The following is a 24,451-nucleotide window of genomic DNA, read 5'->3' on the forward strand; positions in this document are numbered from 1 at the left end:
GTGCATTTTTCTGTGAAGACTGTGGCTTTGCCCATAATTATTATTCATTTTTTGTATGTTCAATAGGACTGAAAATAACTTTGGGAACATTTCTTTTTGATGAACTGAATATTTACTTTGGCTTTATATTTTTGATGGTCTGATAACCTTTTCCTGTGTTTGAACTGTGAACTGTGTGTTTTCTTTGTGTTTTGCTAAACTGGTGGAAGGTCTCTGAATGCATGTTACCTTGAATGTTACTGGCCCACGTCTATTATACACACTATTACTATGTTGGAATCTCTGTCTAAAGCAACAGGAAATGGTGTTTATTCCAGATCACACTTTTCCAATCATCTCTAGCCTTTTGATTATGGTCAGGCATTTTTGAAGTTCATACAACTAAACTTTGTTTTGATCTCGTGTGTCATCTTAGAAGATCATCTCAAAGCCCTGAGGGTTATCTTTGTACTTCACAGCCATGTGTCCAAAAGCACGACATAGACCGAGCTTGCTAGTCTGATTAAAGCTTGAGTGAACCACTGAATTGCTATTTCAGAAAAAAAAAATAAAAATCGGTAATTTGCTTCTGAAAAAGAAAAAAGAAAAAAACGGTTGTGGATGAAGAAATGTTGAGTAAGATTTTTCTTGAATCATTTCCTTTGCTCTCAAAGCGGCCCCGTGGAAGACAAGGCGACAAACAAATTAGAAGTAACCTCACTGGGAGGGGTCAGGCATCTGCGACAATCTTCCCCACATCAGTTTGAGCAACTGAGGCCACTTTGCATTCTGTGGCGAACGTCTCCCTGGAGCAGAACATAAAGTCAGAGCCACAGAATGAATTTCCTACCCTGACCTCTACTAAGATGATACCCATTTACCACATGCAATTACTGCCTTATTGACTTGCAAAACAATGTTCATGCAGCATCTATCCAGGGCAGAGCAAGTGAGAATCTGTATGACAGATGGGATTAGGTGTAGAGGGAACTGATTTGTTCTTTTGTTGTCTGTGTTTTTTCAGCTTTGTAGGTAAAATAAGGCACTTAATGTCAGTTCCATTCTTTATCTGATCTCCTAGCAAAAGTAATATTACATTATTGTTAATTCCTTTAAAATGAGAAAAAGAAATTCAAGTTTTTTTTGGAAAATAGTTGCAGTTATTTTCATGGTACCTGTGTTAGAACAACTAGGGGTCAGCCAAAGTATTAGTATAGTTTTCTTCCAGATACAAGTACTGCACAGACATTATAAGAAATTAAATTTTTCAGTAAAGCATTAACAAACAACAAAAAAAAAAGTTGTGTCAGTACACATTAAACTACCATTACTCAGTGTGTTACCTCCCTCCTTATAGTGCTGCTCAGCTTTTGTCTTCTTCACTCTTTTATAATAAAAGTTCATGCACCATACATATGTTTTTAAATGCTTTATCCTATTTAGTTGGAAGAAATCCGCTGCTACACGCTGATGTGCATACCCGAGAAATCTTTTTTGTGTGTTCATGCTTTGTGGGAACATCCAGCTTTATGTTGCATCTTCATCAAAAGTCAGTTTAGTTCTTTTTTTAACAACAAAGCATGTGTGGCAACTAAAACACATGGTTAAGGTTAGGTAAAGACTCTGCTCATGGTTAATTAAAAAGGGGAACTTTAATTGCAGGTCTTTCAACAGAAAGTGTGGTCTCGTGCTTCCTCGTCACAGACATCCACCAACTCAACACCTCATTACATAAAGGCCACTGAACATTGACACTGGACATAAACCATGAGGGATGAAATTTTCCAATGTGGTCCTGAGGAAACTGAGCTGGTATATGAATATACAACGTACAACCACACAGACAAGGAACAGCTTGACTTTAGTTTTTTCCTTACTATGAGTGCCTACATTATTGCCTAGCACTGGCACTGGCACTCAGCCCCATTACATAAAGCCAGATCTCAATATGACAAACTTGCCTCAAACCTATTCCAACAGTAACTTCTTAATACACAAAACAAACTTCTTGTGAGAAAATAAATCTGACAAATTCAAAATCTGGCATAGAAGACAGTCTAAACCTTGCAATACTGTGTCTTTATTATTATATCCACTAAGAAGGAATGGCTATTTAAGCAGAGAGAGTGATCCTTCTTTTGTGTGCTGCCACATCCTTGAAGATTCTAAGTGTAGATTAGAGTGGGCAGTTTGATTAGGTAAGGATTTTTCTGTCACGGGGAAGGAAAGGTAAGGGTCTGTGCCGACACTGGCATATCCCTCCTTTCTCTTATCCCCACACTGATTAATGGCAGAGTCCCGCAGTCCTCTGAAAGATCGCTGAAGCCAAGGGAACCCTCCAGAGGTGAGGCTCCCTGCCAATTACCTTCCTCAATAATGTCCGTTCAATGCCTGAATGACAGGAGCCCGCCCCCGAGGATCTGAGTGGGCTGCTATTAAAGCAGACAGTCGCAGTTTTCATGAGTGGTGTGGCTGCATATGGAACCATCTGTAGGTGAGGGAAAAATAAAACTGTATTACTATTTCAGTGCTTTTGCTATATGGCTCTGCCTCTGTCTTATGTATACCTGTGTGAGTGTGATAAGGGAGCTGCTGATAAACTAAACTTAAATGGACAGAAAATCTAAAGGTTTGCACACTTATGTGTTTGTCGAATGGTACTAGCAAATATACGTTCCAGTGAATTGTCAAACAAATGCTGTATGTTCTGAAAATGGCACACAGTCCGCCATGTACGGAAAATATACGAGATATGACATGCGAAAGGAGAAAACTTTTTGATTACACGTCTGGGGGAAAAAAAGATGTGAGACTTCAAGGACATGGCACAAGGACTTCAAACTGTGCCACCTTTGGAGAACTTCCTTCTGAGATAGTGCAGATAACCAGGGCTGAAAGGAGAGATTAGGAGCTAGCAGGAGAATCTGCTTCTCCCTGCTGATTTGGACATCCATTTTAATGGGACACTTAACACTTATTCAGAAGCTAGACCTAGAGTCTCACAGGGTTCCTCCTAGCACAGTCACACTACTTCCTGAGCAAGGAAACGGTAGCCATTGTGGGCATCAAAAATGCATTACCTGTGCTCCTCTGTCTGCTCAGCATTCTCACCAGTGGTCAGGCTGAGAAAAGTACCTTACTGACAGCAGAGCAGTTTGTAGACTAAAGGGAAACTGGACTGTAAAGAATTGAGCTACATCCTAGAACAAATTGAGGACAAAGTACATGCGCTAAAAAGTGACATGCTGTATGACAGTGCTCAAATTTTGCAGAGTTCAGTGCTATAAAAATGAGGAGTTCCATGCTAAAACTAAAAAGCACATTGGCCAGGTGTTAAAAAAGCTACTCAGTATCAGAACAGAAAGTTTTGTTTTTGATGTCTAAGGACTTGATGCTGAACTCCATTCTTCTTTTTCCAGCGTACGGATCGATTCTGAACCAAAATCTCATTAATTGCTTCACTATGGAGCTACTTGCCTCCCTGAGTGTGGGCCGTCCAAACCTACAGGGCCAACAGACACTCTAAAAATCGATCCCAAAGACAATGAAGGCATAATGTCAGCCACTCTGTGATGGAAGAAACATCAGCAAAAATGTGTAATTGAAAATTATAAAAGACTCGCCTTCCTCTGTCCAAAGTTTTGGCTGTACCTGTATATTGCTATCGCACCTCTTTGCGTTCTCTAGGCTGGCAGAGAGTAGCTGCCTGCCTGAATGCACTAACAAGCCTCTCAATACACTGGAAGAGACAACATGCCATACATACACAGAAGATGTAAATAGATCTACACAAATGTCACTTTGTAGGATTGTAAAGGATAAGTTAAAACCAGTCGTTACAGTTTGCTTCGAATGCGTGTTATGTAGAGAACTGACCTGGACTGAACAGAACATCTGTGAATGGTAAGGGGAGACATTTCAATTCTAGCCATTAAACAAAATACCTGAATGTATTTCATGTATGTGTTTAATGTTGAGCAATATCAAAATCAATTGTGTCCTCTTGGTTATGGTCCATTTTGCCGCTGAAAAAATGTCTAAAATGTTTGTTCTGTGGTGATAATTTTTTTCTTACATCCTCTTGCCAGAAATTACTTTAGTTTTTCTTTCTCTGACAGGACTAAAATGGGAAATACATCCCAAACTCTCAAGAGAAAACTAAATTTAAACCATTAAAGACACAAAAAACACACAGCCAATTAGAATAAGTGAAGTACTGCAACAGCAGGGCCCCTGTCAAATTATTTTTCTCATTTCCCCTTCTCCCTAACAAACACACATTCCGTCTATTACACACTCGTAACAATGCTGTGAACATGCATGTCATGTGTCTTTTCCTATAACACATGGACTCATGTACGGGGAAATTGTTTTCTGCAGCTCACACTGGCAAGGCACATAACTGATAACAGCACAAACAATGAGGAAAAACACAACAAAAGGAAAACGCACGGTTTGTCTAAAAAACAAAAAGGCAGCAGTGCATCTGATCTGTCAAACAACAGGATTTTTTAGATATGTCTGGACACAAGCACTCACTGGCCTCTGCCCTACAACCATTTCCCCAAAGAACCGCTATTTGTTCTCCTTTATTAGTCATGACGTTGACATTCAGATCTGTTCTCATGCCTTAACACCTAGAATATAGACTACAACAGGCATTTCATTCTGAGGCAACGGTTTTCGTGCCCTTGCCTGCAATAAACAGCCAATGTACAGTAGAAGGAGTGTAGTACATATTCATTAGCATACAGTATGAAGAACACTCGGTGGGTAGAATATTAATGTGTTTTTCAGAGTAATGTGACAAGCGTACATCTAGGCCTATGGGCTCAACTGAGCAGGAGAAGAATGGGAAGGGAGAACTTATTTAATGGTGTTTTGGTTCCAATGGCTGCAAGGTGAAAAGAAAATTAGTATTATCTATAATGTGGTAACAAGAAAAAGTGGATAGCTCGACTGGTGCACTGCCAGAGTCAACATGGAGGAGCTGAAAAATACTAGAAAACATACTGGCTAAACTAGAAATATATGTTTTCTGTATGATGGGAAAGAATTCATAATAAAGGATAACTGCCTCACACCCGTTCAGCAAAAATAAAAAGAATTATTTCTGTTAAGTACATCATTGAAATTTAAAATTACTCGAAATGTCGAATACTAATTCAACACATGTCAGCCTTTAAATGGTTCAAGCTCTACAGAAGTGGCAATTAGTTAGTGCATATAACTGCTTGCATTGAATCATGGGGCCATGTATCATTGCTTATTGAAAGTATCTCTCCTATATTTAACATCTCATCACAAATCCACAAAGGGAGCATTTCAATGCCGCCCGCAGTGTCACAAGCAAGATGCACTCTACAGAGGGTATCAATTGAAATCTCCCGTTTCATCTTCCTGCAATGCCTCATCCCTCAATATAATTTTATGCCATACAGCTTTTTTATTTTTTTTATTTCCAGAACTATGATTATAATAAAAGGGACAAGATGATCAGCTTCTCTGGTGGACTTGACAGCCAATTGAATTGTCTGCTTCATGGCAACTCAGTCCATTGACCTTCTGTCTCCTGTCTACAGGAGAATAGCAAAGGTGGCGTCTGAACTCACCCACCTCTACAGCTGGCCAATCAAGCTAGGGAAGTCATCGATACCTTTGTGTTCACAATCAATCACACCGGTAAATTACAGTTAAGTAGGGAGCATAACGACGCTACAGAATGAACACAGGCCAGACGACACCCGTCTTAAATATATTATACAAAACTGTGTAACGCAATCACAACCACTGATGCTGACATGTGTGAAGCTTTTTGGATGTGTGAAGTCACAGAAGAACGTTGCAAGTTAATAAAAATAAAAAAAAATGTAATCCCTGCACATATAAACTGCTGTCACTGCCGTCACTCAGGACTACTTTACAGCTTACAGCAAGGTTAGTGACCGGCTAGTGAGCATCATGAAGCATGTAGCAAGCTAAATAGCCAGATATTTTTCAAAAGAGCGAAAGGAGATTTAATATTTGACTTGCATTTGTCGGGTGGCCAGAAACACAACTCCAAATAAATGCTAATGTTGCTTTGTGTGTTTGCTAACAGCCATATCAACTTTACACAGTGATCCTTTATACATGTAGCTTGTCGACAAACCTTAACCACAGTGTTTGTACTAAACTTAGCTTTCAAACCAACAAATATTACGGATATATAATATAAAGACAATAGGATTGAAAACTTACAGAATACAGATGGCCAAAGAGAAGTGGGAGGGGAAACTGTGCAACAAGAAAGCCAATAGCGGACGCAAAATGTGGTGATTTTAGAGACAATTAATGTTAAATTAGACATCGACTCTGTAGAAGCAACTGGGGATTAGCCATTCAAAGGTTGGTTAAGTGCAAGGCAGCCACTGACCCCTAGAGTCACAGGTAGAGAGATCTGTGATAGGCTTAATAGAAAATGGTACTAATCGCATTAAAGTGACAAACATCATTGAGTGGTCTTAGTAATAGGAGTCAGTTGGTGTTAAATAGTTCAGGGAGGTTAATAGGCAATGCGTTTTCTATTGATTGGCAGTCTGGTGGGACTGGTAAACAAAACATTTCCCAACAGGCCGGTGGTCCAACAGCTATGCTTTCCAGAGTAGTATATGTGGATATTGTGTTTTGCTCACTGTGGCAAAAAGAGGCATAAATCTGCTGAAACAGTCTGTGATCCATTGCAGCCATTCAGAGTTTAGTAGAATGCCACCTAGCTCAACTAATGTAATAGTAAATCACCACATCACAATGTCCTTCTTCTCATCTCCTCGTCCCCACTAATGTTCTTTTTTATCACAGTGTCCACTTGGAAAAGCTTGCCAGGCAAACGGTAATGAAATGTCTTATTTCACTTTGATATTGATACAATCCTTGTGCCCCTCCCCAGCAGTCTTTTCAGAGGTTAAAATTACCCTGAATGTTTGTGTTCAGTCCCTCTTCAGACCAAGATAAATATTGCCAATCTGGCTTCTGCTGGCTCCTACTCTGCTCTTGCTCTGTGGCCAAAAGGAAAAAATGGTCTGCTTTCCCAAGGGGCCAGAGGCGATAGAGCTATGTGCAAGGCTATCAGGGCTGTGCAACTTACGGATGCTGTAGATATTAGATTGCACTTTCCCTCGAAAAGAATGCCATTTATCTCTTCAACCTGGGCCACCCGATTGGCGGAGATGGCTTTCTTTGTACAGATGTCAGGGGTGACATTTTGAGGCATCCAGTTAAAATGGAATGTTTGGAGTCAGTCGGTGCAATAGCTCAAATCTTGACAGCAGGGGATATGCCAAGCCCTAAGAGAGTACATCCCTCAAGTGAAACATTTTTGGAGATTGGATCCACCATATGCCAGATGGAACAAGATTATGATACACTGTCTACACTGACAGCATCTGGCCTTGTGCTTGTTATCACGGAATACTAAATATGTTCACACGTTGATATTTACCTTTCTGAGGAACTGTCTGCGTATTCATATCATCATAGGACTTCATTATCCCTTCTCTGGCTGCTAAGAAAATATATCATTCAGTGCCGATGTTCATTGAATGAAAAGTTCAGAATGAATTGGCTTTAATGTGATAAAATACATGAATATGCAGAGGAAAAGTCAATCAAATGAAAACTGCTATGATATAAGCATTGTATATTAGATCTGAGTTACACAATATTTGAGCAGGGCTTGGGTATAGTGGTGAGATCCTACCTTCAATTGACAGCCTCATACTTCCACTACTGTAATTTGCCCCTCGGTGACATCAACACACACTGTCGAAGATGAAATCATTACTTTCTCATGCTTCTGTCAGGAGTCATATATCTAGTCCCAGTCAGCATCACTAACCTTAAACAAACAACAACTAGCCTATGTACACTTTAAAATGAGAAACACACCAATAAAACATCCAAATAGCGCTTTGTTTTTGTCTTCTGTGGCACAGAGACAGAAAAAAAAGGCACACTTTGAACATGAATAAGCAGATGTACTGTAGTGTTGTGTTTTCAAAAAGGGGAACCTAGATTCAACATAAAAACTATAAATACTCCATTTAATTCTTCATAGGATTTCTCTTCGCTTTTCTGACGGCTCATGGCATGTAATTCCCCAGATTAAGTTGCTGGCGCCTTGGAACCACCTTGATTCAATAACATAAAACTAGGCCAGATAGAGAAGGACAATAAATTAACAACACAGTCAGAAATCACATCTACAGAATACAAATGGCACCATTACAATGGGCTTTATAGACTCAAAAAGCATGAATATATTTTCTTGAGAAAGAGTTGTGTTCATCTTTGTGTGAGTATCTGGAGGGGAAAAGGCTGCTGTGTTAAAATAAGTTAAGGTTATACGTTTTAAATCCATCTGTTCATCACCTAGCAAATCAAGCTGTTTTGTGCACAGATTGTCTTTTCTAAGTTTAAAGACAAACACCACGCACAAGGACACATGTTCACACCACGGTCGTCTCTGATTATAATTACAGATGTAACCAAGAGAAGCAAGGGATTTTTTTTTGTTTTGTTTTGTTGCGAGTGATTGAAAAGGAGAGCTACAATGAGCTTGGCCTTCAAAGGAATGAAAACAAGAAGCACACCGCTAGTACACAGAACCTTTCAGCTCTGTCCGTATCATAATATTGGCAATTTTTCATTCTATCTTTTGCATGTAACATCATGGCACATAAAATACACACACACACACACACACACACACACACTTCCTAAACACACAAATATGTATACATCACAGTCTATCCTTTTCTATACTGACGCAAGTTATTGTTTTCTCTGTATCAGATTGATTTGCTATTGTGTACCACTCCAGATGCATGGCTGCTGTCTGCTGTGTAAGCTGTTACAGTGAACCCTGACTTGCGCATTTGAGCTTGGCTGGCCAAACACAAAAACAAAAAAGGATCTGAAATGCAACGAACTTTAAGGACATAAACAAATCGATAGCAAGTGCGAGCTCTCAGTTTCTCCCATGATGAAGTACTGAATGTATGATGCATAGATATCTCTGATTGACAGCTTCTGCCATCGTTTGCCTGGCCTTTGCGATTATGCTTATGAGTATGCTCTTCTCACAGTTGGTGAATATTATTACGTAGGTTTGGTGTCACTTTGAACATCAGGCAACTTTGAAGTTGCAGAAATCCTGAAACAATATTGTTTCCTTTCCTAATCTTATTATATAATTTGCTTAGTACCAAAGTCCTTCCTATTTCAGAGGTCATTATTAAAACAGCATACCACTAAGTGCCAAACAAACTACATTTTTAACTGTAGATCAAAAGTAAACAAATGCAATAGAAAAGCCGTTAATTGTTTGTATTTAACAGCTATCTAACCCTGTAAACTTAAGTGTGTGAATGACAGTAGGTAGTTGAATCATAAAAAATACTTGCTGTTTAAAATGGGTAGTAATAGTGCCTTCAAATCTTAATATAGTGCAATGCAAGGAATAAATGCATTTAGAGAAGCCGGTTGATAAAAACAAATGACCTGCCCTGCACTGATCAACAAGCAATATATACTGCCCTTGGAAAGCACGTTTTGTTTCTTTCATCTAAATTGCAAACTGCAATTATCACAGCTCAAGGAACCAATATATTTTGGACCCTTCGGAACAATGGTGCAGGCAATGAATTCAACAGAATGAGAGAAAGGAGCAAGAGATTGTTCATTGCGGTGTGTTTGAGCTACGCCAGGAAACATCCCACACTGGATCCACGTGGGGGTGAAACTTCATTTGAATCAAATTTCAGCCTCAATACTCAGAAATCAAGTCATTTCATGTGAGCAAATCTCACACAGGACACTCATCACCGGCGATGGTATGGGATTCTTTTGTACTAAAGGGAGAGAAATGTAACTGCTAACCTAGTCCAACTTGCTGTGGATGAAGTATTCCCCTGCAGCTGTTAGGAAAGAAATGAGATCCTTTGCACAATAAAAAGTGGGCAACTACATTTTAAAAAGCCCTTATAACCATACACTGGTAACAAGTGGATGCCAAAAGACAGATGAAGTTAACCATGGGGAATTCTTGTAATGCCAACCATTTTCTCGTAAGTATGACAAGCAACTGAGTTGTACTCTCAATGGTTTCAGCTAAGAGTCAGTGCTGTAAGCTCAGCTCAACGCAAATCAATATTTTATTAACACAACTGTTCAAAGTGAGAAAAAACATTACACATAATTGCCACAAGGTGTAGAATTTCTGTCATCGGTGCCCTTTGATGTAGTATCTATAAAGACATTGGCGTGTCAATTGTATATATTTTGTAAGTGCGATTACTTTTGAATCAATAAGTCATTTGTCACATGGTTACTATTACCTTTACCTGAGAAGTGTTTATGGATTATATGGACTGCTAACATGCTGTTGAAAATCTCAGTAAACAGTTCATTGTTGGAAAACAATGAACCGTTTACTGTAGGCAAAATGACACAAAGTATACTGTATTGCCTCCACAAGGACACCCTATGCCGTTGATGCAAAGCACTTGAAACTTTACCCTGCCATTATTATTCAGTTGCCATCAGCAGTTCTGAGTTCTGTAGAATTTGTTGTGAGATAGAGATTTCACATTTTACACTTAAACCAACTGTTAGCTTGAAAAAAACTGGAATAATCAGAAATCTATATGCCTTTAGCCTATAGACATGTAGGCACGAAGATGTGAATCCAGTAAAATGTAGGACTCTTAACCTGGGAGAAATGGTAGAAACCTGTGTGTAAAATATTCAACAACAACAGAGAGTGCCTCCATAACATTACAAAATGTTTGGTGTTCATCATTACAAAATGGTCTCTTGCACTCATCTATCATCACGCATGTCACAAAGTATAACTCCCCCCTTGCCAGTGATCCCTGAATCCAATCTGACAACTACATAAGCAGCTGCTTAAAACATAGGCTCCTTTTTGTTAATGCAGTGCACTTATCTAACATATCCTAGGGCAATGTTGTCTGTGCGGACAATAAATCATGCTGTAAAATCATGTGTGCCGGCCTAGAAACAAATTTAAGCTTGTAAATGTTTCCATCATAAAGCTTGCTTTAGCCTGCAGGTTATATTTTTCTTTGGGGGTTGAACTGAATTTACAGGAAAGGGCTAGTTGCTCAAAAAGGTCCATGAAAAAGCAATCCAATGTATTTCCTACATTTTCTATCAATACATCATGTCAGTCTGCTTTATTTGCGGGAAAAGTACCATACTCATATGCACTCATTCTACTCTCATACTTACATTTTCTCTCTGTGCATTCAAGTCTTCATGCAGTATCACTTTACCAAACATACACTGAGTGACCAGCTAAAAAGGAAACAGGCTAGAAATTGTAATGTAATCCTTTGTGAAAGTTAATAATTTTTTTTACAGAGAGCTAATACTGGAGAGGGAAATGTGAACAGATACCCCATTTACAATAGCTACGTCATGTGTCTTTTGGTTATTTGGATAGCTGTAAGATACTGAAGAAATGACAGCAAATATACAACCAAGAAGAAATACAGTTGTATTACTACCTCGTCGTTCAAACCATATGTCAAAAAGGTGTAAATGTATCCATCTCTCTAAGCTGCATACTGGAACTACACCAACAAGAGGTGTGTCGAAGATGCCATTTCCTCGTCTTGATAACAGCTAAAGAACACAATTCATCAAGAAATGCTGGGCATCTTTTGTCATCTTGCTTTTCTCTTGTATCCTTCTTCTCCCCCTTCTACTTCTTCTTTGTCTGCTTTAACAGGCATTTTGGTGTTTGGCATGCATTACGTCTACCCTCTGGGTGGGAGAATGTTAGACCCTATCCAGCATGGTTTGCAGCAACACCAAAAAATAATTTAATTGTATTTCTTATCTGGCTAGCTGCATGTATGTGCCCAAGAGTAAATACAATTGCATTACATCTATTCCGATAGGACTGTGAAATGACAAGGATAAATGGGGACAGAGACTCTAAAGCAAAAAAGCAAACAAATTAAGCTAAAGATTCTCACTTATTTAAACCATTTTTAACTCTAAGCTAATACTAGAGATGTCTTTCTCAGACACATACCATGTTGCCTTTGATTTCCAAGTGAAATGTAAAGCATAGGCAGGAAATCTAGAGTTAATTTTCTTTAACTGACAACTGTAATTTGATGCACTTTGCTGTGATCGCCTGAAGACTGTCCACAATCTCCTTGTGCTACAGTGAGCTCCCTCCCACTCTTTATGACAAAACGAAGTGCTGCTCCTAGTTCACACTTCATTACCCACAGTAATGCCTCAGCACAATGATGTATGGAACTCCTCTCACTCCCAGACTTGCTTCTGGCAGGAATGGCTCAACAAACTTATAAAAGGGCTACAACAAAAGTGTTTCAAACAGCATACTGCAACTTTTATTTCCTCTTAAGAGATGGAAAAAGACTACGTTAAATGTATGACGATATGTCTTTGTATTGATGTGTGTCAATTTTAGATGGCATTTCTCATCAGAGAACAGAGAAAAACACTTTATAATCCAAGTCTAAAGGAATGTTTAATAGACATACCGTATACAGCACTTTTTTCAAGGTTAACATGGATTCTTTGTGTTAATCAAAATGATAAGCTGTGTGTGCAGGTTTAGGCATTTGTAATTTCTTCAGATCCTCATTGCTCACCTTGACATTTACACTATAGATCTCTATAGAAAGCAGCTTTGAGTGGATTGTAAAGTTTCATTTTGCAAAACTTCTTTTGCTCAGATGGCCGTGAAAGAAGGAAAGTCTTGGAACTTGCTACCTTAACACTTGAAAACTGCTGCGAACTTCACCACTTTTAAAAGAGAGGCCGAGTCCTGGTTGGTTCAGCAACAACCTTCTACTCTAGTAACTAGTAAAGTCTAGTCTATTGTAGTTAGTGTTACATGTATTTCATTGCATTTTGATTTACTCATTTTACCTCCTTTTATCTTGTGTTATACTGTAATGTATTGCATTATACTTATACTACTGTTTTAATGTTTTAATTCTTTAAAAGCCCATCTAGGGACAGGTGTTGTAAATTAGCAACTGCTAAAAACACTATGGTACATACACTGGATTGCTGTTTTCAGTTTATCTATGTTAGATGTATCAGTCCCTAATAAAATAAAACAAACTTTTACAGTCATACTGAGCAGTACATAGTAAAGCTTTTTTCACACTGGACAAAAAAAAACACTAAAACCCACTAAAATATGGCTTTTGTCTTCAGTCGGAAAGGGTACAATCAGCATTCATACCCTAGTCAAATGACTCTGCAGTAGCCGGCTCAGCCGATCAGCAATGATGGAAACGTGACAACCGAGAGGACATGCTAATTTTCGCCCTTTTTCTGGCGCAATACTAGGCATACATAGCATAGACCAGTGATCATTGTCTGGCAGCCCACAGGCCACATCCGGCTCGCCAAAGTTGCAGTATTATGAACTGCGCATCTGGAGTGAAATTCACGGAAAACTACTTTATTCAGTTACTGCTAATGCAGACTTTTATTATGAAGTAGTCACAGAACTATGCATTTGTCAGTGAGATTAGTACTGACATCTATCTTTCAAAAATGTGTCCACTAAACAAGACAACGGTCATTTTCAACATTTTTTGATAGCAGATCAGTTTGAAATATTGCAGCGAGTCATGGAACAGTCAGAAGCAGCCAAGGTGAGGTTGATTAATATCTAGAGTCTGTTCACACTGATAAAGGCTAATAAAAACATAAATGTTGTTAAAGCAAAAATATTAAACTATTAAACTTAAGCTACTATTACTCTTTTTCAACAGAGGCAAAGACCACCTCATGCGAGCGTAAAAACTTTTTAGCAAAATTAAGGATTTTTGTTCAAATTATGCCGTTTCCATCAACCTTTTCTAATGCGATACTTCAAAATGCGCATTAAAAAATGTCGATGGAAACACGGCTATAGAGTCCAATGCAATCGGATATCTTTTTGCAACCCCCTACTGGCCGTTGGAAAGAATGCAGAATTCCACATCAACTTCACTTTTCAGACCTCAGGTTGCAAATGCTAAATGGTTGGTAAATAGCCAGGAACATTACTCGTTTATTACAGTCTATAGGAGCAACATGCATCTGCGGCTTTGTTCTTAGTACGGTGCAAGATACCGTGCTGGCAAGACAGTGAGGTGAGAGAGCTTCTCCTGATTCAAGGGGGACGAGGAAATAGGAAGACAGGTTGTGTGACCTAGGACTATAACAACATATCAAAAATGCTGAGTGAAAGAGGCATTGCTCGCTGCCCAAGGCAAGTAATAAACAAATTAAAGGTGCTGAAGAAAAAAGATCTTGCAGAAAAATATATAAAAAAGTAACCACGGTAACACTGTTCTTTCCTGTTAACTTTCCCTCTTATTTTTGTCACCTAATCCTTTCCCCCAGTCACCTGAAAGAGTTTGTTAAAGGAAAGCAGGTACACAAATTGCTGATATTTTTATGTACCATGATCTTCAATCAAATTTTCAGGCTCTATAAATTTCTATCTATGTTTTGCTCACTATGAGGTCATTTTCCAGAGATCAACACATTTAAATTCCATCACTATAGCCTACTTTGAATATCTAAAACGCTAAATTCAATTTTGAGTGGCCTTTTATTGTGGCCAGCCTAAGGCACACCTGTGCAATAACCATGCTGTCTGATCAGCATCTTGATATGCCACACCTGTGAGGTGGATGGATTATCTCAGCAAAGGAGAAGTGCTCAGCAACAGAGATTTTGACAGAACTGTGAACAATATTTGAGAGAAATAGGCCTTTTGTGTACATAGAGAAAGTCTTAGATCTTAGTTCAGCTCATGATGAATGGGGGCAAAAACAAAAGTGTTGCATTTATAATTTTGTTCAGTATAATAGGGACTGATTTAGACTTGGAATGCTGCATGGATACAAAAGACCACTCTGAGTTTAGAGAACCAGATGTTGCATTTGTGAACCACTGTTCAGGGAGTAAAGGTGACTGGGCATTTAAAAAAACATTGATGTACTGTATAATTAAGTTTAAATTTTCATGTGAGCAGATATGATCACAGTACTTCCTGCTAAAATTTTGCAGAATCCTCCCATAACGGTATTATTTCTCTAAAGACATTTGACCATATTTTCCCATCAGCTGGGATGATTAACGCCTAATAAATAGGAAAGTTGATGGCCCCAACACCAAAACCTAAATTTACTTATGTATTCCCTGTATAAAGAATAACAACAATTCTGCTTTACTGAAAACATTTCAACACTTTCACATGAATACAAAAGTAGCATTAGAAGAAAACCTCATTAAAATGTTATGCTGTGTTTCAGAAGTAGAAAAGGACTATACAATTCTCCAACCGTGGGTTTAAACCAGAGCAGGCCTTTAATACATTACACACACATGTCGGAGAACACTATATATATTTTCAGTTCTTTCTTGTTACTTCATCAAATATTAATTTAACCATGAACATAAATCTTGCCCACCTAACTTTTTTTTCAGGGTGGGTTTGGGCAAAAATAACAGAACATGTAGTGAGGGTAGCAAAGAACATCAGTTTGTTCTTGGAAACATCACAAAGACCTTCATTTTTTTTCTTTTGTTGTCAGAGAAGCTCTATCTAGCTGACAACAAAAGTGTGGAGCAAATCAAAACTTTACAGTGCTAGTTGCAACTTTTTTCTTTTTTTACATATTCTTACATTACATTATTCATTTAGCTGACTCTTTTATCCAAAGCGACTTAATATTGCTTTATATGTCAGATGTCGCACGCCTCTGGAGCAACTAGGGGTTAAGTGTCTTGCTCAGGGACACATTGGTGGACCACCATCACCTCCCCACCATATTCTCACTTCATATTCCCAGCATCTAAGGAGACCTTTTGACAGAATCACTGACAGATGATCAGTGTTGTGAAAAGGATAGGTAATTGTGTCTCTCTATGGTGTTTGTAAGATTAAAATATAGACTACTGACTATATGTCATCACAGGCAGACACAGAGCATATGTGTAAGTCAGCGGCCAGCTGTTTCACTTTGGTGTGTTAAAATGCAACTTTTAAAACAATAGGCAAGGCAAAAATGTCAGGGATGTTAAAGTTCATGGTTGTGAAACTAACTAAACCATAGCCAAGTTCTAGAATCACATACAATAATCACTGCACCTACAGAGAAATGTGTCAGGATACAACACTGTATGTACTGTATATTAACAACAAAGATTAGCCACCTGGGAATGTGCAATATAATATTTTTAAAACATCAAAGTGATAAGTTGAGGCACCGACAACAGTTGCCGGCAGTACATTCTTGAAGTTGGCTTGATATGAGGACATATAGTACTCAGACAAAAACATTCCCAAATTTCATTCAAATGTTTCAATTTTAAAGCATTAACAGTACAGTAGTGCTGTCAAAGAGTGTCCCAATATCTAAAATATTCTGTGCTGTAGTTGCTAATTTACTTGTTCATCCACTCATTTTTACACCCGCTAATCCTGTGCAGGGCCGCAGTGGCACTGTAGCTATTTTTCAGGGTTATGTGAACTGCAGGTAAAATTTTATAAGCCCTGTTGCTGCATTTATATAACACAAAGAGTCCAGCCTTGAAGGTGAGGCAAATATGGTGAGGACAAAAAAAAAACAAGGACCTGTAACTTCAAAATACTGACAGAAATAATGGTAAAACAGCTCCAAAGCTTTAGTGAAAAACAGACAGGACCACTGCAGAGGAAAGACACATCTGACACAGGCTAATACCAGCTACTCCACTGAGATCAAATACTCCAGATTATCCTTCCATTAACCTACAAAGGCCTCCAAACAACGGCCACATGACAGCATCAAAGTAAGTCTTATAATAGCTCTTTGTTGGCTGAAAGCTGGAGCAGACTGAGAATAACAATTATTCTTAACAGTGGATGGAGTCAGTCAACAACCTAATTAGAGGGTCAGGATGTGAGCGGGCACTTCATTGCACAACGCCACTAATCTAGTTTGAGTTATTAAAATTTGTATTGAAATATTTTCTGTGCTTTTGAGAAATAATTACTCACTTACTCATGCTTGCCAAAGGGGATTTGCCTATCCACAAAAATCAAGGGAAAATCCTGATGGAAAGCTTGGAACAGATCATTATTGATGGTAAATCAAGTGATTATTAGGGCGTGCCACTAGTATTATATATTTGCAAAGCAGCTCTGAACAAATCCTGCACTGTGACAATGCACAAATAGCAAATGAGATATTTGCAGAAAAGTGCCACAGAGCCAGAGAAATGTGGTGCATTAGAATAACATGAAAGAAATAGGTCCATTTTGCTTGTTAATCTTCCCAGGTATAAACATTTCTAAAATATGATGATACTTTTAGAATTTTACTATGTTTATCTTACGGCAACATACAATCAAAATCATAACTATTAGCATCCAAAATTATGCCACATTGTTGGGTGTGCAACAGACCACACAGAAAACCTTCAACCTAAAAAGATTGGTGCAAAAATGCATTGCCCCCATATGTTTTACCATTGAGTAACTTGTTAATGCAGGAAGTACATTCACATAGGACTGGGCTAATGATAATCAGCGCAATATTATAATTGTCACAATATACATAATATTTCTTCCTCAATAACAACATAACAGATGTTGAATAAATGTCAAATGTAAATTTTTCTATTAATATATTTATTTTGTTGAGGAAAAAGGACTGACAAAAAGATTTTTCTTAATTTTACTCATGCATATCTGTTGAATAAAGATTTTATCATAATTGTTTTGAATGTTTTACCTCAGATTTGTTAAGTGATACACTGTTTGGCAACAAGTGTTTGTCATGTTCTGACCATAAAGAATAGTGTAAAACCACAATTAACGATTTGGTTTCTTCAACTTTGACTAAGGAAAAAAAATCATCCTTTAAACATGAAAGAAAGAGATTTGAAATTTATCGTGATAATTAGTAGCCGTGTTTCCATCATCATTTTAATGCGCATTTTTAAGTATTGCATTAGAAAAGGTTGATAGAAACGGCAAAATTCGAAAAAAGATTCCTTAATTTCGCACAAATGTTTTTATGCTCACTTGAAGTGGTTTTTGCCTTTATCGAAAAAGAGTAAATGCGTTAAATGGGAGATGGAAACACTTTTTCCGGATAAGTTCTGACGTAGCGAACTTGTAACTCACGTCTGATCAGGTGTTTCTGCTGTCGGCGTCTTGCCCGGTTGTGCGGAGTTTTGCATGCCTGTCGAGAATTTCATGCACCTTGCGGCTGCTAACGCTCATCTGTGCTGAGAAAAGAGGTGGATGCAAATCTCGGCAGGTAACCATCATCATCTGTTCTGCCGAAATATGCATATACTTAAAATCATTTATCCCCATTGATGAACCCCACAAAGGATATTATAGCGTTTAAAAGCATTATTTGGAGGTGCATGCAATTCTCGGAAGGCATGCAAAACTCGGCATAACACCAGATTCCCATAATGTGCGGAGACATGGCTGGTAGCAGTTTGCCCGCTTGAAACACATTTCTGACGACCTCTCTTCATTTTTCTAAGATCAACGGCCATCAGGTTCATGCAACTGGGTTTGTTTCTGATTTGGAACCCATCGCCTTCTTTATTACAGCCATGTGTAACGTCAACTACTGATGTAATGGCGCTTGCCATAGCCTGGTTTATTCACTCCAAACCAGCTGATGGAAACGCATATATTTCACAATTTCTTTTTTTTTTTTTTTTTGCCACATTGCAAAAGTATGCTTAAAATTCACATGACAACTGGATGGAAACATGGCTAAAGATATCGAACGGTATGAAATTTTTATCGTGAAAACATTTTTGGCCATATCATCTAACCCTACTTTCAGATTATTTAGCTCGGGCAGTTGTGTATGCTTGCAATCAAATTCTGATCCAAGGAGGATGAACAACACTTTGAGACCAAAATATGTTATAGTATGTGTGCTCCCAGTCTGGGTCAGAGATCTTTCATGAAGGCTGGTGGAGATTGCACAATAATGAGCGATTATAGTATTGTATAGTATCTCTAGTGGTGGTTGTACCAAGCCAGGGGAGGATCAGATGAGGACACAACTCAACCCGTGGGTACTGCCGTCAGTGAGCTGGTAGTGAACTTACCCTCCTGGTGTAGTGTGAAGATCCGGCTTTCCAGCGAAGGCACAGTCATTACACTGTGATGGTTCAAAGGTAACATTAGATGTAGGAAAGTAGCGGCGCTCCAGGCTAACTGGTTAGACCTAGTCTATAGCAGCAAACAGCTGGCCGCCATAACAGCTGATGATTTGTTCACACCAGCCCAGAAGCTAACAGCTGTTCTGTAGCACCAGCATACAGACGTGAATACTGATAAAACCTCTATTTCAGGTGATTTGGGGTAATCCAACAGTAAGAAAGATCACACTGTGAGTTTACACTCAAATCCCAAACCAAACAGTCAATCCAGAATATTGTTGGAGAATTAGGCAGTAAAATGATAATGCACGTCATTTAGACTCTCTGTCCCAAAACAGACACTTCTAATTATCTAATTATCTCTCTGCTGGTCCATTTTTACAGTCAGAATTAGTGAAGCATCAAGCACAGGTTTTCAGTCGGCTTTCTCCCTTCCAACATCCTTTAGGTTTTTACTTTGAGCAACTGTTTCTCACGCTGAAGGCTCTACACAGTGCTGACTGAAGGATCAAAGGACCTGCTGTGTGAACCTAAATATAAAAAAGAATGGGTCAATCAAAACTGAGCTGGCTTTTGAAAATAAGGGGATGATGCCTAATCATGTTGCAGCTGATATTTGTGCATTGCTGTCAGGCTGCCTGACTGCCTTAAGCATTGGATTAGGCACTTGACTGAAAACCAGTATTGGCCTATTTAACCTTGTATCCTAGCAGCCAATTGCATTTGATCTCATTGTAAATGGGTATAATACTATCTTCCCCTGCTGTATTAGACAATCTATTAAAGCCTGAGCACTAAAATGTGCACCTTGTAAACTTAACAAGCAGCCCCGTTTTGAAATAATTTGGCTTTCTTTGTAGCTTTACAACACAGTGGCAAATGATTTGTTGTTGTTTTGATGTGCTCAGTGTGGTGAAAAGATGATGGAGGCTGACAGCAGCCTCTTTTGATATTTGCATGTTGCAAAAATTTTTGTTTGGTTCATTAGCAGCGTTCCTCAAGTATGTCAAGCTTCATCCCTGGGTTGGTAATGAATTTGAGTATTTACCCAATTGAAAAAAAAAACACAATGCAGTACTCATAGCTGGCTCCTTCTTGACTTGATGAATTTGTTTCCCATAGGTATGACGCAGATCGGTAAAATCATTCAACGAGTCCTAAACCATCACAGTCAGTAACATCAAGGGCCTCCTCTATCACGTCTCTAAGATCTGGTTGGATGCTCTACAACAAGTTCATGTGACCAGATCTTAAATTGGTATTCAGCATTCAGCCCCTATCCACAGCTGTTAGTCTCTATTGTTAGCACTTCACACATTAACATCCCACTTATTATCATGCCCAAAGGTGATACTGTGGATCAAAGGCAAGGATGTACTGTTTAATATTTCTGCCTCATTACAGTAGAAGGGCTTTTGATTACTGGCCTTTGTGTGCCTCTGTCAATTTGAGGAAGTGATGTCCTTTGCTGTTCAGCAGGAAGTGCAATATTAATAGCAGCAGATCTTCGCTCCAGAATTAGGGGAGCACTCCGAGCTGCAACACCCAGAGTTCCAGGCAGTATAGGCCCTGTAATTGGTCTTCATATGTCAACCGCTTGACTTTATGTCACATGTTCTCCCTCTAGAGAAAACTACTGTACCCATTAAACTTATCTCACTGTCTATATTTATCTTACTATTCCAATGCAATGATCTAGTGTTTCACATTTGACACTTCTGAGTCACCGTAGAGGCCATGTCATCTACTCGACGTGCTGATATTAATGGACCAAAAGTCATCTTTAAAGAGATACAAATGTAAAAACCAACTACTTTTCAAAATATCTTATTCCAGCTTTAGCCTGACTTATGTGCACGTACAATACTGTCTCACTTGAATAGGAGATTTCTCTTGACTTTCAGCTTAAAAAGAGGCTGCATGCTTGCTTGTCAGTCACTTTGCATCTAAAATAAAAACAACAGTATAGGTCATTTCGCAGGTCTACGTTTTACATTAATAAAGTGCAAAAAACAAAGCTTGATATATTTAGTTTGCCCCATGCCCTTTAAGCAAGAAGCACTGACTAATTTTTTGAGTCCAGGCTCCTACTTAATGGATCACAACATGCTGTCGGTGAGCAAGAAGAGTACAATCTAACCCCCTGGTCAGTATTATGCATATGAGCCCATTATCTGCTTATCGAAGCTCTGTGAGAATACATTTACAGTACCTGCTATGGAGAATCCCCTCCACTCTTCTCTGAGAGCCAGAGCAAACGGACACTCACCACGTGCATATATCTTGATCCTATATGCTTGAGTAATTAGAGGAAAAAGCTTGGGCAAGCATGAAGGGTGTTATTGTTAAGCATGGTTGAATAAACAGTGTGATGAGATGGCCTGGTTGACTGATGGTGCAAGAACTACCCCGGTGTCACTGCATCGATTCACCCACAAGCTCAAGCCGGTGAAGTAAACAGCTCTGAGATCATCCCCTCCTCCATCCCTCCACAATCTATTATTAACCAGGTACAACAAAGCTGCAAACATTGCCTTTATCTGTTTTATTATTTCCACCATATGGGAAAATGATACGCTGGTTCATGTATGTATTTATTTGCTACAGGGGAAATAACATCGGCCTACTCGATCATCCAGTAGCTTTTACCATATAGACAACATAAGCTTCAGGACTTCTGTTAAAGCCGCAAGTAATTATTTGACAGAGTCCTCTCTGGAAACTTTGGCTTTAGAAGAAAAATGGTCAGCTGCCCTACTAGATACCAAGAAGACTGCTCCACCACCTCCTTCTGATGTTCCTTTTCAAATCCTGGGTGCTCTGAATATCTCGCAAGGGAATTGTTTTCATGCCGGAGAAATCAATCTGACAATTTAAATATTAGTTTGTTCACTAATTTGTGCATTCGTTTTAAAAAAAAACAACCAAAAAGCTATCTGCTCTTTAAATTTTTAGTGACATAAAGTATTGTAACGATCGTATCAACACATACTGTATTTGTGAAAAAAGAATTTATAGAGTCCGTATTCAATCATTTTAAGACCAGCTGTCCTCACCTGGTAGACTGAAGACTCAAGCTGGTTTTTATCAAGCCACGTAGTCCAACACTGAGCCCCAAATGGGACAACCTCATCTGAAGCACAGCATGGAGGAGCTACTGTACGTGTAACTAGCTTTCATTAGCTGCAGCTATGAAATTACAAGTAGTGAAGCGCCTGCGAGAATCAAGGACATGATAAAGAGGTGAAATAGAGGGGAACGGCAATAAGGTTTCTATCTGATTTTAAAAGACACATGCATATAGGTAAAGCCATGGGCTACAGTGGACACATGTATCTGGGCACAAGCTACACAAAGAAAATTAATCTGTTCATTAGCTAAATTAAGGCCAGTCAGTTCATCAGTTATGCTCTCTGTCTTCATATTATCTGAGTGGCTGGTTCACTGTTAGGTATAACTTAGCAACCATGAGGGTTCATTTATGAGCAATTTTAAAAAGATCATTTATTTGCCCAAACCACACTTATATAACCTGCATATCAGGCTGAATATAACATTTACATTTTATTCATTTAACTGACACTTTTATCCATGTCAGAGGTTGGAGCAACTAGCGGTTAAGTGTCTTGCTCAGGGACACAATAGTGGATGGGTCACAGAAGGGGATGGAACCCAGGTCTCTCACACCAAAGGCATGTGTCTTATCCGTTGCGCCATGACCATGTTCACATGCAACACATTCTCCATTTTACTCACAATATTTCCATTTTCCCAAGTAGCTTATATAATAATGGTAATTTTTATACAGTAGTTTACTAAAATCAAATTGCTTTGATTCGTGATCAACTAATCATGCCTAATGCCAATACCGTAAGCAACTGTAAATAGTGGTCTGTCATTGCTTATTCCTTCATCATGACTGTGCTAAAAAAGGCTGAGAAAGTTTTGGTTTTATTCAATTAGAAAAATACTTCAGCCTTGGCTTTTAATTCATGCTACAGCAAATCACTAAAAGTATTGGATATGTTGTTTAGCATTTTTTTAACATGTGTATTGACAGTTTTTTAATGACACAGAACGTTTTGCATTAGGATTCACAATAGTGTGCCTATAAACACTATTCTACACATGCCCTATTACTGTCTTGTTGAAGTGCAGGTGACAAATTGCTCAAAACTGTATAAATAGGATTAAACTAACAGCGACACATTCACACACTATAATTCTCTTTCACACATACGCGCAAACAAAGCATTGCACACCTCTTGTTTAGATGAAAAGCCCAACTTTCAGCAGTGTGTAGCATTAAATGAGGCGGATTCCCTGTGATGTTCTTATCACCTCATCCCGCTCCTCTCCAGGGTCCACTAATGCCTCCCTTTCCTCGTTGATGCTTGACAGAGCCGATGCAGTCTGGAACGAGATGAGCGGCTGGCCCAGATATGACAGAGAAACAGACAACACTGAGGTCCTCTGCCCAGTAGGGATGGAAGTAATTACTGACAATATTGTCTCCAGCTGTGGGCTGCTTGGGCTGCTGTACTTTTCCTACACTTTGCCTCAGAGCCTTAAGGTCTGATGGGATTTCCTTCTGTTGTTCCTCCGTTACCTTATTCAATTTATTGCACAGTTGCTCTCGTACAAATACTATGCAAATTCTGCGTGATATATTATACATGCTTAGGCTTAAATATAGCACACAGGAATATGCAACATCACACTCTTTTTTTTCTGCTTCTGGTAAAAATTCCCTCACCACTCTGCTGTAATAAATGCATGTTGTCATGCTGAGGTCTGTAAATTCAATAAACAGGAATTCTGTTAATCATTGTCTGCTGCATTTTAACCTCTGGGAAATTATGTCTCACCCACATGAAAATGAGTGAGTTTTGTTTGCATTGTTAAAGCAATGTGAGGATGCTCATTAATTATATGCACTAGAGATATTAAATGTTCTTCCCCTTGTTAAATAAATGCACCTGGCACAGGAAGGAGAGTTAAATAATGAAAAGCAGTACCAGTGTCACAATCCTTTTTGAGGTAATGGTCCAGAAAGATGATAAATGTGTTATTTTCCACTTCTACTGGGCTGTTTGTCATGATGAGAAGCTCCTTGCAGAGATAACCGTCACACTAGTAACACAGGTAAACGCCGAAGTGTGATCAGCTCATTATGGTAAGCAATGGGAGAGTAAGCAATGGACAGCAATTCTGGCACACTTTCTTTCCTTCT

General features: G+C 38.8%; 1 long non-coding RNA gene across 1 annotated transcript; it reads right to left on the reverse strand.

Annotated features, from left to right (window-relative positions):
- Positions 1-1,612: 1,612 nt before the first annotated feature.
- On the reverse strand, positions 1,613-23,642 carry LOC123982902. Its single transcript, XR_006828082.1, has 3 exons — positions 23,481-23,642; positions 19,165-19,217; positions 1,613-2,467 (listed from the first exon to the last, which is right to left on the reverse strand). It is a non-coding gene; the product is annotated as an uncharacterized LOC123982902 (long non-coding RNA).
- Between the last annotated feature and the right edge of the window lie 809 nt (positions 23,643-24,451).

This window comes from Micropterus dolomieu, linkage group LG01 (genome assembly GCF_021292245.1).
Source record: "Micropterus dolomieu isolate WLL.071019.BEF.003 ecotype Adirondacks linkage group LG01, ASM2129224v1, whole genome shotgun sequence".
Taxonomy (NCBI): Eukaryota; Metazoa; Chordata; class Actinopteri; order Centrarchiformes; family Centrarchidae; genus Micropterus; species Micropterus dolomieu.